Here is a 13731-nt window from a genome sequence, read left to right as displayed (position 1 = left end):
TGGCTGGCCCAGGTCTTAGTTTCCATATGCAGGATCTTCATTGCTGCATGTGGGATCTTTTAGTTGTGGCACGAGGGAGCTAGTTCCCTGACCAGGGATTGAACCCGGGCCCCCTGTGTTGGGAGTGCAGAGTCTTAATCACTGGGCCACCAGGAATGTCCCTATCATTAAGTATTTTAATGCTCAAATTGTCCCCAAATTGGCCAGTGTTAGTGCTTCAAGTTGACCTATGGGTCCATTTGACACCTCCCTCTAATTCTTTGCCCATGTATGTTCTCTGTGCCTATCTCCTAATCTGTAGAAAGTAAGTAATGATGCCCACAGAACACTGCTTTGAGAATTTGAAGATAGAAAAAACAACCTATAGCACACAGTATCTAATAGGTCCTCAGTAATGTTAGCTCCCATTCCAACATTACATCCTTCATCCTGTTTAGCGTGATGCCTCTGATATTACCATAATAGCATCTCTACTGCTACTGGTAAAGAACCTGTCTGCCGATGCAGGAGACATAAGAGACATGGATTCAATCCTTGGGTCAGGAAGATCCCCTGGAGAAGGTCATGGCAACCCACTCCAGTACTCTTGCCTGGAGAATCCCACAGACAGAGGAGCCTGGCAGGCCACAGTCCATATGGTTGGAAAGAGTCAGACACGGCTGAAGCAACCTAGTACAGTACAGCACTGGAGAGAATACTTGGACATGTAACACAGGCAGGGATAAGCGCATATGTCCACGATGTGAGAGCCTCAGCGTCACTGCTGTGTGTGGAGGGGGCTGTGTGATGGAGCTGGGGAAGAGGAAAAGCATCATTGCACAACTTCCAGGGAAATGAGAGGGGGCAGACGAGCACATCCTCACCCCCTAACCCTGCATTTCATGTGCTTTCCCTTCCTCTCACTTTCCTCTCTATTCCACGTGCTTTCTTATCTCCTTACTCTTCCTTAAAGTGAGACATCAGGGAAGGATGTGGACACTGAGCCCCAGAAACAGGATCCAGTAGAGAAGAATTATGTGTGATGTTGAGTCTGCTAGACAGGTTCCTAGAGCAAGAGTGAAGAGATCGGGTCCCATCGTTGGACACTAGGTAAGTCACTACCCTTTCCCATGCCTCAACAGGATGAAAGTGAAAGTGCTGGTTGCTCACTCGTGTCCGACCCTTTGTGACCCCATGGACTGTAGCCCGCCAAGCTTCTCTGTCCATGGGATTCTCCAGGCAAGAATACTGGAGTGAGTTGCCATTTCCATCTCCAGGGGGATCTTCCTGACCCAAGGATCAAACCCAGATCTCCGGCATCTGCCTGCAATGTAGGAGATCCCGTTTTAATTCCTGGGCTGGGATGATCCACTGAAGAAGGGATAGGCTACCCACTCCAGTATTCTTGGGCTTCCCTTGTGTCTCAGCTGATAAAGAATCTGCCTGTAATGCGGGAGACCTGGGTTTGATCCTTGGGTTGGGAAGATCCCCTGGAGAAGGGAACAGCTACGCACTCCAGTATTCTGGCCTGGAGAACTCCATGGACTATATAGTCCATGGGGTCACAAAGAGTTGGACACTAATGAGTGACTTTCACTTTCACTTTCTTCACCATCTTAGCCATCAGGGAAGTCCATACAACAGGGTAACAATATCCAATCCTCTCCAGCACCCAAGAGGATTGTGGAGTTTAAGTGTGATGCCATATGGGAAAATAATCTGTGTTCATAGGCCGAGGGAAGGGTCAGTGCACTTTGCAGTAATTACATTAACAGAGATGCCCAGATATCCTAGAACTCTGCAGGGTAGTCATTAAACTTTAATTCTATGCAAATGTCTGTCCTTTAGGTCAGAATTTCTCAAAGTGCGGTCCTTGGACCATATCACAAAATGATCAGGGATTGCTTATTAAAATTACAGATTCCTGGACCCAATGTAGGTCTGCTGAATCAAAAACATTTGCAATAATATCTCCAACTAGTTATGGTATTCATCCAAGTTTGAAAAGCACTGCTGTGGTTTTACAAAAAGGTTTTCTAAAATTTTTTAATTCTTTAATGTCTAATTTTATTGTTATTTGCACCTGATAGTCAGTTTTCATTATCTTTTCTTCTGCAATGTGTTTCCAGGACTCAAGAAGCTTGGATTAACCTTGTTAGAGTGGAGTCCATTTGAAGTCATACATCTTAGGTGGGTACTAACATACTTGTTGCTCCCTGTGGGCATTTACCCTTCATGTAGGTCTAGAGATCAAGATGAGGAAGGTGTGGGATGCAAATATGGAATTGGTCTGGCATGCAGTAGACACCCAACACACATTAATAAATTAATGAGATGTAGATGCAGGAGAAGGCAAAAAAGATCATGTATATTTCCTCTCAGTCTTTTTTATTATAAACATTATGAATTTTTCAGAGAGAGTTGTGATCACTCAGTATTCCTTGGTTCATAATTTGCTTTGAGAAAAAAAAATCTCTGTTTATAAAGCATGCCTTTTCAATTGGGAGAAAATAATCTGAGAAGGCAATGGCACCCCACTCCAGTACTCTTGCCTGGAAAATCCCATGGACAGAGGAGCCTGGTGGGCTGCAGTCCATGGGGTCGCTAGGAGTTGGACACGACTGAGCGACTTCGCTTTCACTTTTCCCTTTCATGCATTGGAGAAGGAAATGGCAACCCACTCCAGTGTTCTTGCCTGGAGAATCCCAGGGACAGGGGAGCCTGGTGGGCTGTCATCTCTGGGGTCGCACAGAGTCGAACATGACTGAAGCGACTTAGCAGTAGCAGCAGCAACCTGTAGAAAGTAGAGAAAGATGCCACCTGGTGATCAGAGTCAGAATTGCAGATGTGAAAGTCTCAATTAGGAGACTAGTTTTGGAATAGATTTCATGGAAAGGAGGGAGGTAGATGAATTCAACATATAGGCCAAAGCCTTCAAGAATTTTCCAGACACTGATAGAGATCCTTTCATACTGATACCCATCCTGGGATTTTCTACTCCTACAGCTGGAAGTCAAGCCCCTGTGTGAACTGAATAAAATGCTGCACCAATCAGTGTGAATAATTAGTGTGAATAAGTTTGAGACAAAGAAGCACATGCATGCACACACACAAAAATATTGTCAGGTAAATTATCTTGGTCTGCTTCTTTTACCTGCAAAATGGTATACTATGATCATGTTTCCAAACAATGAATACATGCATGTTATATTTGTAATCAGATTCAAATATTTTTAAGTTTGTTTCCATATTTAAAATAGTATAGAAATGCAGATTTAGAAAAGGAATGGATCCACTCTGTCACCAATGACTACAGATTTAATTATTATCAGAGAAATATCTTTAATGTGATATTTTAATGAGATAGTGTATGAACATATTTCCAAGTCAATAAATGTACTTCTACTCTGTTTTTTGTAACATAGTTTACACATCTTGTTTTACAAAACTTTATCTCAATGACTAAGACTACCAATGGTTTTTTTACTTTTCCAACAACTATCAAATCATATGGAAATGTTTAGAAGATGAATTTATTCTTTCCCTTCTTCTCCCACCTTCTGACCACCATAATATAAAGCCCATCTCTGTTAGTTTATTAGTGTTTCTTCTCCAGATTTTTCTCTACACATAGCACACTAACTTGTAATCACACACATATATCATATACACATGTATTCATGTTGATATTAATATTTATTCAGTTAGCCAAAAAATTCTCTAGGGTTTTTATGCAAAACCCAAATGAACTTTTTGGCTGACCCAATATATTGATACTTTTGCAGAAATCCAATATGTTGATACTTTTGCAGAAATGCCATCATATCTCTCATTATATTTTATGATTTCCCTCTTTCACTATTATTAATTTTCATTTATTTGTTTGGTATGTTACTACTTGTACAAAACATCTGGATCTAGGACAAAAAGGGGGCTCTTAACCTTGGAGAAGGAAATGGCAACCCACTCCAGTGTTCTTGCCTGAAGAATCCTGGGGATGGGGGAGCCTGGTGGACTGCCGTCTATGGGGTCCCACAGAATCGGACACGACTGAAGCGACTTAGCAGCAGCAGCAGCAGCAATCTTGGTGAGAGCATGTTTATTGCAATCATGGGAACAGAAACATAATGCAGTGGAATAAGGAGTTAGTGGGAATTGAAGAATGTTAACAGGAAATGTATAAAACTTTCTGCAACTTACATTTTCAAAGAGAAGACAGGGATGGAGGGAGGGAAAAGCGAGAGAGAGAAAGAAAGAGAGAGAGAGAGAGAGAGAGAGAGACTGTCTCATAGCATGGGAATGAAGGTTCCAAGGAGGGAATTTTTTTTTTTTATCTTCAGTGCCTTGAAAGTTGAGAACATTTGAGCTAATGTGAAGGAGCCATTCCAGCTCATTTTAATCCCTGAATTTGCCCATACATTCATTTCCCATCTTATCATCTTATTTCCATATAGAGTTAACGAGAATAGAATAATATAAGTTTTCAGGCCAATGTATGTTTAGTTATTAATGAATGAAAGAATGGACAATTGTGCATCCATGAAATGCTAGTAATTTAGGGTTGTTTTTCTTTTACTTCATAGGAAGATAGTAGATGGCTAAAATCTGGTGCGACATGGATGGATGTTGCATGATCTGAAACCCCCTGCAGTGTTGAACGGAAGACAGGTCTAAAATTTTCCTATCAATGTATTAACACAGGGAGCAGTCCAGGAGCAGCAGTTAGGCAACACCAGAGCCCCCTCCCCTGGTACCATCTCTCACTGAGCTCACCAGGTGAGTAAGAGGCAAGCCTGTCTTCCCAGTGTGGGGACTGGATTAGGGTCTGCTCAGAGGCATGATGTTGGGCACTTCTTAGAAGCTTCTAAGTATCCCAAGAGACTAGAGACCCTTCTCTCTTTAAAACTTTGAACTCAAGCCATATCAGAGAGACATTTGCTTCCTTCATAAAGATATCTATCTTTTCATTAGGAGAACAGTGAGAAATGATTTTACACAGTGCCTGCCTTAGCCCTGAGGCTCAGGCAGCCCCAACTGCTGTGCCCCAACATATAAAGGGCCTTTAAAGTCCTGCCATGTGCTATACACTCTGGGCAGGTTTCCACATTCATCCCTCAGGGCAGCTCTGTGACAAAGGTATTGTGAGTCCCAGTCACAGGTGACAAAGCAAGTCCTTGTAGAGCATGTATATATCACCTTCCTAGAAACTGGCATTAGGGGAATGAGGTTCCATCCCCTGCCCTCTGCAATGGACTACAGAGCAGCCTCCCTTTTAGACAGTGGGCTTTTAGGGCAGAAGGAATGGTCATTTTGCTCTCCCCTGATATTGTGAAACTGTGAGGACTCACTCAAAAACTCCTCTTGATGATGAAGATCATACTGTACCTACATGCTCACATACATTCATTATCTTGGAAAATCATTCATCGTGTTCAATTTTGTGAGGAGAGAATCAAAATGGAATTGACAACATAGCTCTGTGTGTGTGTGTATGAGCGAGTATTGTAAGATAGGTTTCGGATCATTTTTAAGTCTCACTCTTTCTTTTCATTTTGATTTTTTGATAATGTGAATGTTAAATCTTGTCTTTTTTTGTGTTTCACTGAATGTATATACATGTATACTTATATATGGGCTTCCCCGACTGCTCAGAGGGTAAAGAATCCACCTGCAATGCAGGAGACACAGGAGACGTGGGTTTGATCCCTGGGTTGGGAAGATCCACCTGGAGGAGGTTATGGAAACCTACTTCAGTATTCTTGCCTGAAGAAACCAATGGACAGAGAAACCAATGTACAGAGAAACCAACGGACAGAGAAGTCTATAGGGTCACAAAGAGTTGGACCCAACTGAAGTGATTTAGCACACATGCATGGAGAAGGCGATGGCACCCCACTCCAGTACTCTTGCCTGGAAAATCCCATGGATAGAGGAGCCTGGTAGGCTGTAGTCCATGGGGTTGCTAAGAGTCGGACACGACTGAGCGACTTCCCTTTCATTTTTCACTTTCACGCATTGGAGGAGGAAATGGCAACCCACTCCAGTGTTCTTGCCTGGAGAATCCCAAGGACGGGGGAGCCTGGTGGGCTTCCATCTATGGAGTCGCACAGAGTTGGACATGACTGAAGCGACTTAGCAGCAGCAGCGGTAGCAGCAGCATGCTTACATATATTTACACACACACACAAATATATATATATATATATATATATATATATATATATATATACGCACACACACACACACATTTATATATAAGCTTACACTGTTCCAAAGGCTGTAAAGCCTCACAGTCTTTACAGACTTGTGCAAGCTGAAGAACTAGGAAAATTAGTGTCATAATGTAACACAATTCCTAAAGCCCAATAACCAGGGGAGCCCATGGTGTAACGCCTCTTCTGAACTCAAAGGCCTGAAAACCACAGGGCCACTGATGTAAGTCCCAAAATATAAGAAGGCCCAAAAAACAGGAACTCCAATGTCTGAGGGCAGGAGAAGATGGAAAACTCAGGCCAAGAACAAAGAGGAAATTCACCTTTTTTGCCTTTTTGTCCCATTCTGGTCCCCCAGTGTATTGGATGATGCCCACCCACATGCAAGAGGGTGAATTTCTTTATTTAGTCTCCTGGATCAAATGTAATCTGTATCAGAAACACCCTCACACCAGGAACACTCAGAAATAATGTTTAACCAGCTATCTTGGCATACCTTAGATAGTCAAGTAAATATTAAATTAACCATCACACCTCTAGTCTTTATTATTTCCTCTTAAGGAAATAATTGAGAACGACATCAGGTAGTGTTATGCTTTTATTTTAACCATCAGACAGAACTTAGAAATCTAAAGAGGAGAAGGAAAAACTATAGTATTTACCTATATTTGTGTTCTTTCTGTTTTTCTTTTTTCCTTACTAATGTTCCAAGTGTATTTTTTTTTTTTTTGCCAATTCCTTTTTTTTTTTTTTTAAGAACCTCCTTTAGCCATTCTTTTATGGAGCATCTGCTATTGGCAAATTCTTTTAGTTTTCCTTCTTTTGAGAATGTCTGTATCCCCTTTCATTCCTAAAGGACAGCCTAGCCAGATACATTGGATGTTGACAGTTCTTTTCCTTCAGCACTTTAAAATTGCCCTTTTCTTCCGTACCTTATGGTTCTTTATGAGAAATTCTCTGTCACTCACATTACTTTTATGGTGTCATTTTTCAATGTCTGCTTTCAAGAGTTTATGTATGTATTTAATTTTCTGAAGTTTGATCATGATGTGTTTTCACGGATTTATTATGGATTATCCTTTTGGGGTCTGATCAATAGTCTGTACCTGTAGGCTTGTGTGTTTTGCCAAATAATGAAGTTTGTCAGCCATATTTCCTCTGAATACTTTTTATTGCATGCACATTTTCTCTTCCCTCCCAAAACATCAATGACATATTATATCTCTTACTATGGTATCACTGGTATCTGATATTTTGTTCTATTTTATTTTCAGTCTATCTTTTTGGTGTTGTTCAAATTGGGTACTTTTGTGTACTATCTTCATGTTCACTGATTTTTGTTCTCTCTCTGCTCCATTCCACTGTTGCGTTTATCCGTTGAGTTTTTATCTCAGTTATTTGTATGTATCAATTCTAAAATTTCTCCTTGGTTCTTATGTATATCTTCTATTTATTTGTTGAGACTTTCTATTTTTTTTCACAGTTTTTAAACATATTATTTACTCATTGAGATATTTCTATGATTATTTTAAATAATTCTGTAAATAAATTACTTTAAATAATTCTAATATCTGTTTCATCTTGATGTTGGCATCTGCTGATTGTCTTTTCTCAGTCAAGGGAAGATATTCCCAGTTTTTGAATAGAAGAGAGACTTTTGTATCTGAGATATTTTGCATATTATGTTATTGACTCTGGGTCTTAATTAATCAGTTTTAGTAAGTCTCTTGTGACACCATGCCCGTTAGGGATGAAACTCATAATATTGTATAATAGCAGGTGGAGATGAAAGTCCAGATTCACCACTCAGCCTTCTCTGACTCAAGAGTTGGAAGGTGAGTGGGAGGGGAAGGGTGCCTCATTAGTGCTTGGTAGAAGTGGAATTTCAGACTCCCCACCAGGCCTCCCCCTACACTACCCTGGCTGGGAGAAGGAGCACACCTCCTTGCTGTTCCCCAAGTGGCCTCCACTGACACCATGTTGGGGGAGGGGGTGTTTATTACTGCCAGGTGGGGATAAAAGTCCAGGTTCCCCACTCAACCTCTACTAACATGGGGGATGGGGCAGGCATGGGGGTGAAAGAAGTGTTCTATGTTACTAGTGCTTGGTGGAAGAAGGATTTCTCTGCCCACCAGGCCTCTACCGACACCACCCAGGTAGAAGTGGGAAGGCACTTCCTACCTGCCCTCCTTGTGGCCTCCCCTGACACTGTAGAGGGGAGGAGACCTCCTCATCAATGGATGGCCATGAAAGTTACACCGTCCCATTTGGCTTCTGGTGACACCAGCCCAGAGAGGGGAAGAGTGCCTTCTCTTCTATCAGAGAGGAGGTGAAAGAGAGCCTCATTATGATTGGGTGTGGGTAGAAGTTAGGTGGGCTTTCCTGGAGGTTCAGTGGTAAAGAATCCACCTGCCAAGCAGGAGACTTGGGTTTGATCCCTGGGTCAGAAAGATCCCCTGGAGAAGGAAATGGCAACTCATGCCAGTATTCTTGCCTGGGAAATCCCATGGACAGAGGAGCCTGGCAGGGCTACAGCCCATGGGGTCAGAAACAGTCAGACACAACTTAACAACTAAATAACAACAGAAGTCAGGCTGCCTGCATGGTCTCCACTGACACTATGTGTGTGGAAGGGTGGAACTAATTTCTACCATGTGGGGATAAAAGCCCTTTTTCCCCAAGTAGTCTGTTCTGATACTGCTCAGAGGGTGGGGTGGGGTGCCTGCTTACAATCAAGTGAGCATGGAATTCTCCAAGCCAGAATACTGGAGTGGGTAGCAGTTCCCTTCTCCAGGGGGTCTTCCCAACCCAGGAATCAAACCGGGGTCTCCTTCATTGCAGGCAGATTCTTTACCAGCTGAGCTACCAGGGAAGCCCAGTTTAGAAATGGTATCTTAGTGTAGTTGTAATTGCATCTCTCTTACTTGTATCAAGTTTGAGATTCTTTTCATGTGTTTATGGACATAGTACATATTTTTGGTAAGTTGTTTATATTTGCTACATGTCTTTGATAAGGTTGCTGTGTTTGATGCCTCTATATTGATAAACTTATTTATAAAAGGAATATCAACAATTTATTGGAGATACTAGTTGTAAATATTCTTACCCAGTGTCCTCTTAATTGGCTGTCATGTGCTTTGAACATGCAAAGTTGTTGTTATTTTTACTTAGTTAAGTCTGTCGATCTCTTTTTCCTTGATGTGCTTGGATTTTGAATCCTAGTTAGGAAAGTTACCTCCAACTTCCAGATTATAGAGGGGTTTACTCATAGTTTCTTCTAATACTTGTATGGATTCTTTTTTTTTTACATTTAAATCTAAACCCCTTGTTATTTCTCCTGATGTAAAATAGAGAGATGGATCTCTTTTTACCTTTTAAACCATGTGCTTATTAAAATACTAGTTCTTAAATCACCCACCATACCTCTACTCTAAGAATGCTGCCTCAATCATATTCAATATCTCTGAATATAACTGGACCTGTATTAGTATTTTCTACTGTTTTATTAGTCTTTCTGTTGATTCATGGGGCAATATCACATTCTTCTATTGTACATTATTATATGTTTTAGTATCTGGTAGGACTAGCTGCTACCCTTTCCCATCATGCTTCTTTTTCAAGATTTGTTAGGCTGTTCTTGCTGTTTCTGCCAAATCTGAGAATCAGCTAATTATCAAATAAATTTTATAATAATCTATTAGTCAATCCTAAAGGAAATCAGTCCTGAATATTCATTGGAAGGACTGATGCTGAAGCTGAAACTCCAATATTTTGGCCACCTGATGTGAAGAACTGACTCATTGGAAAAGAACCTGATGCTGGGAAAAATTGAAGGTGGGAGAAGGGGACAACAGAGGATGAGATGGTTAGATGGCATCACCAACTCGATGGACATGAGTTTGAGCAAGCTCTGAGAGTTGGTGATGAACAGGGAAGCCTGGTGTGCTGCATTCCATGGGGTCGCAAAGAGTCAGACATGACTAAGCAACTGAACTGACTAATGTTATATTGCTAATATCACTGTCTAAATTCATATAAAACATTAATGATATTTAATTAGATGCACATTAAATTAATTATTAGCTTGGAAAAATTGGCATCTTTTTGCTATTGACTTTCCTTACTCAAGAATATCATCTTTTCTGTATGTTCAAATCTACTTTTGTGTTCTACTCAGGTTTTGAACATTGCTTCTTAAGATCCAGTCATTTTCTTTTCTTTTATTATGTCTTCTAATTTTTAAAGCATTTGTATATAAGATCATATTGATTTTGGATGTTAATAGAATACCTACTACTTTTCTAAATTCTCTTTTAGTTTCTGGTAACTTTGTTCACTTTTTCTTTGGATTTTCTAATGTGTAATCACATCAGCAGCATAGAATTAACTACCTCCTTTTGCTTTTAATTTTTTGCTTTTTCACTTCCATTGTAAAATATCTCCTAAAAAATGTCAAACATTAGAAGAGATAAGTTGACATTTTATCTTGTACTTGCCTTTAGCAGGAACTGAAGGGTCCTCACTTTCTGCACTCATAGATGTTGTCAAATGTCTCTGTAAAGAGATTATACCAATTCGTCCTCTTCCAACTGTGTATGAAGAATTAATGCCCTCCCCAATAGGTTTTTTTTTTTTTTTAGTTTCTTTCTTTCTTTATTTTTGGCTGTGCTGGGTCTTCGTTGCTGTGCAGGCTTTTCTCTAGTTGCCGTGAGGGGTGGCTACTCTTTGGCTGCAGTGTGCAGGCCTCTCCTTGAGGTGGCCTCTCTTGTTGCAGAACACTGGCTTTATGGAGCACAGATTTAGTAGTTGTGGCTCCATTACTGACATGGCATCACTGAAGCCTTGCTAAAAAAGATGATTTCATTAAGACCCAGAGTCGATAACATAATATGCAAAATATCTCAGATGCAAAAACTCTTTTCTATCCAAAAACTGGGAAAATCTTCCCTTGACTGAGAAAAGACAATCAACAGATACCAACATCAAAATGAAATATATTAAAATTATCTGATATGGATTTTAAAGTAATTGTAGAAATATCTCAATGAATAAATAACAGCATGCTGAAAAACAGCAAAAAAAAAATAGGAAGTCTTAACAAAGAAATAGAAGATACAGAACAAAGGAGAATTTTTAGAATTGATACATACAATAACAAAGTATTGATATTCCTTTTATAAATAAGTTTATAGGAGTTTGTGTGGCCGCCGCCACGGGAATGTGAGCCCAATAATTTTTCAACCGAGAAAGGCGAGGCTTTCGAGTTTGGCCGGGTGAGACTGAGCGAGTGGAGGGCTCCAGCAGCTCCCTTCTGACGTGACACGCGACATGGAGGATGAGCAGACCCTCCAGCCTGGCTACGAGGCCGTGGCTCCCGCGCGGTGCGCGTCTCCCGGTCGGAGTGCGGGGACGAAGCCCAGCGTCCGACTCCTGAGAAAAAGCAACGGTGTAGACTTGATGGCCAAGAAACAAAAGCATCTACGTTGATCACCTCCAGTGCAAATGATTTCAGTGACCCAGTTTACAAAGAAATTGCGATTACGAATGGTTGCATTAACAGAATGAGTAAGGAAGAGCTCAGAGCCAAACTTTCAGAATTCAAGCTTGAAACCAGAGGTGTAAAGGATGTACTAAAGAAGAGACTGAAAAACTATTACAAGAAGCTGAAGCTGATGTTGAAAGAGAGCAATTGTGCTGACAGTTACTACGATTACATTTGTATTATTGACTTTGAAGCCACTTGTGAAGAGGGAAACCCACCTGAGTTCATACATGAAATAATTGAATTTCCTGTTGTTTTACTGAATACGCATACCTTAGAAATAGAAGATACGTTTCAGCAGTATGTGAGACCAGAGATTAACACCCAACTTTCTGACTTCTGCATCAATTTAACTGGAATTACTCAGGATCAAGTAGACAAAGCTGATACCTTCCCTCAGGTACTGAAAAAAGTCATTGGCTGGATGAAATTGAAGGAATTAGGGACAAAGTATAAATATTCCATTTTAACAGATGGTTCATGGGATATGAGTAAGTTCTTGAACATTCAGTGCCAGCTAAGCAGGCTCAAATATCCACCTTTTGCCAAAAAGTGGATCAATATTCGAAAGTCATATGGAAACTTTTACAAGGTTCCTCGAAGCCAAACTAAGCTGATAATAATGCTTGAAAAACTCGGAATGGATTACGACGTGAGGCCTCATAGTGGTCTTGATGACTCTAAGAACGTAGCACGCATAGCAGTTCGAATGCTGCAAGATGGATGTGAACTCCGGGTTAACGAGAAGATGCATGCTGCTGCTGCTGCTGCTAAGTCGCTTCAGTCATGTCCGACTCTGTGCGACCCCATAGACGGAAGCCCACCAGGCTCCCCAGTCCCTGGGATTCTCCAGGCAAGAATACCGGAGTGGATTGAGAAGATACATGCGGGGCAGCTAGTGAGTGTGTCCTCTTCACTACCAATAGAGGGCACTCCAGCGCCACAAATGCCACATTCCAGAAAATAACAGCATTTTTGCCCTTTTGCCTGTGGGTCATTCACTGTAACTGGAGCTGCTACAAAGAGGTAGCAGATGAATACCTATTGAATTAGTCCTGCAGTGCAAAATTTAAGCACCTTAAACATTTAAAATCTTATTACAGTAATAGGTATACGCATACATATGTGAACAGATTCCGTGGTAGGGTATACTGAATTCCTTGTCACCAGCACTTTTGATATGAGCAGTATTTGTTACACAGTAACAGTTCCTTCTTAGAATTGAATTTTATAATTTAAGGTATCCAACATGTGCTCCTTTGGGTTTAAAATGCAAAGGTTTATTGCCTTTCCCCTTGAATGTCATATCTTACTGATGTTAAAATATGTGATGTATTTCTACATTAACGTCATTAGATCAGATCATTTCTTCAAAGGCAGAAAAGATCAGAAAGGTGGGCCTTTATCTACTAGCCTTTGGGTTTTAAGAATATTACAGTCCTTTTGATTTTTGAAGCTTATTTGTGAACATGAGCTGTGAGTGGTAAATTTCATAAAGAACTTAGTAAACAACAACAAAAAATAAGTTTATAAATATAGAGTCATCAAATACAGCAACCTTATCGAAGATATGTAATAAATATAAACAACTTCCAAAAATATGCACCATGTCCATAAACACACAAAAAGAATCTCAAACTTGATTCAAATAAGAGGTATGTAATTACAACCACACTAAGATACTGTTTCTAAACTGTTACACTGGCAAATTCAGAAGTTTGTCAACACATTTGGTGAGGATGTGAGAACCATCTCCTTTCCCACACTGCTCATGGAGATTTTTAAAGCTGCAATTCTGGATGTGATCAGCAAAGGGGCACATGTCTCCATTTTGCTTGGGAGGGGAAGTGATAGACTTTGAGACATGTAAACACAAACACACCCAGGTAAACACAAATACACACACGTCTACTGTGTCTAGGTAATTATTTTAGCCTTCTTTTTCTTCCAGGAGCACTATATTTTGTACATATTTCAAAGGTACTAAGTATATGTATA

At 40.5% G+C, this 13731-nt stretch overlaps 1 pseudogene; it reads left to right on the top strand.

Moving 5' to 3' along the window:
* Positions 1-10869: 10869 nt before the first annotated feature.
* LOC129638772 (3'-5' exoribonuclease 1-like) lies at positions 10870-13258 on the top strand (annotated as a pseudogene).
* Positions 13259-13731: the final 473 nt, after the last annotated feature.

The sequence above is a fragment of the Bubalus kerabau genome, chromosome X, assembly GCF_029407905.1.
Source record: "Bubalus kerabau isolate K-KA32 ecotype Philippines breed swamp buffalo chromosome X, PCC_UOA_SB_1v2, whole genome shotgun sequence".
In the NCBI taxonomy this organism is placed as follows: Eukaryota; Metazoa; Chordata; class Mammalia; order Artiodactyla; family Bovidae; genus Bubalus; species Bubalus kerabau.
This window is presented reverse-complemented; position numbering and strand designations above follow the sequence as displayed.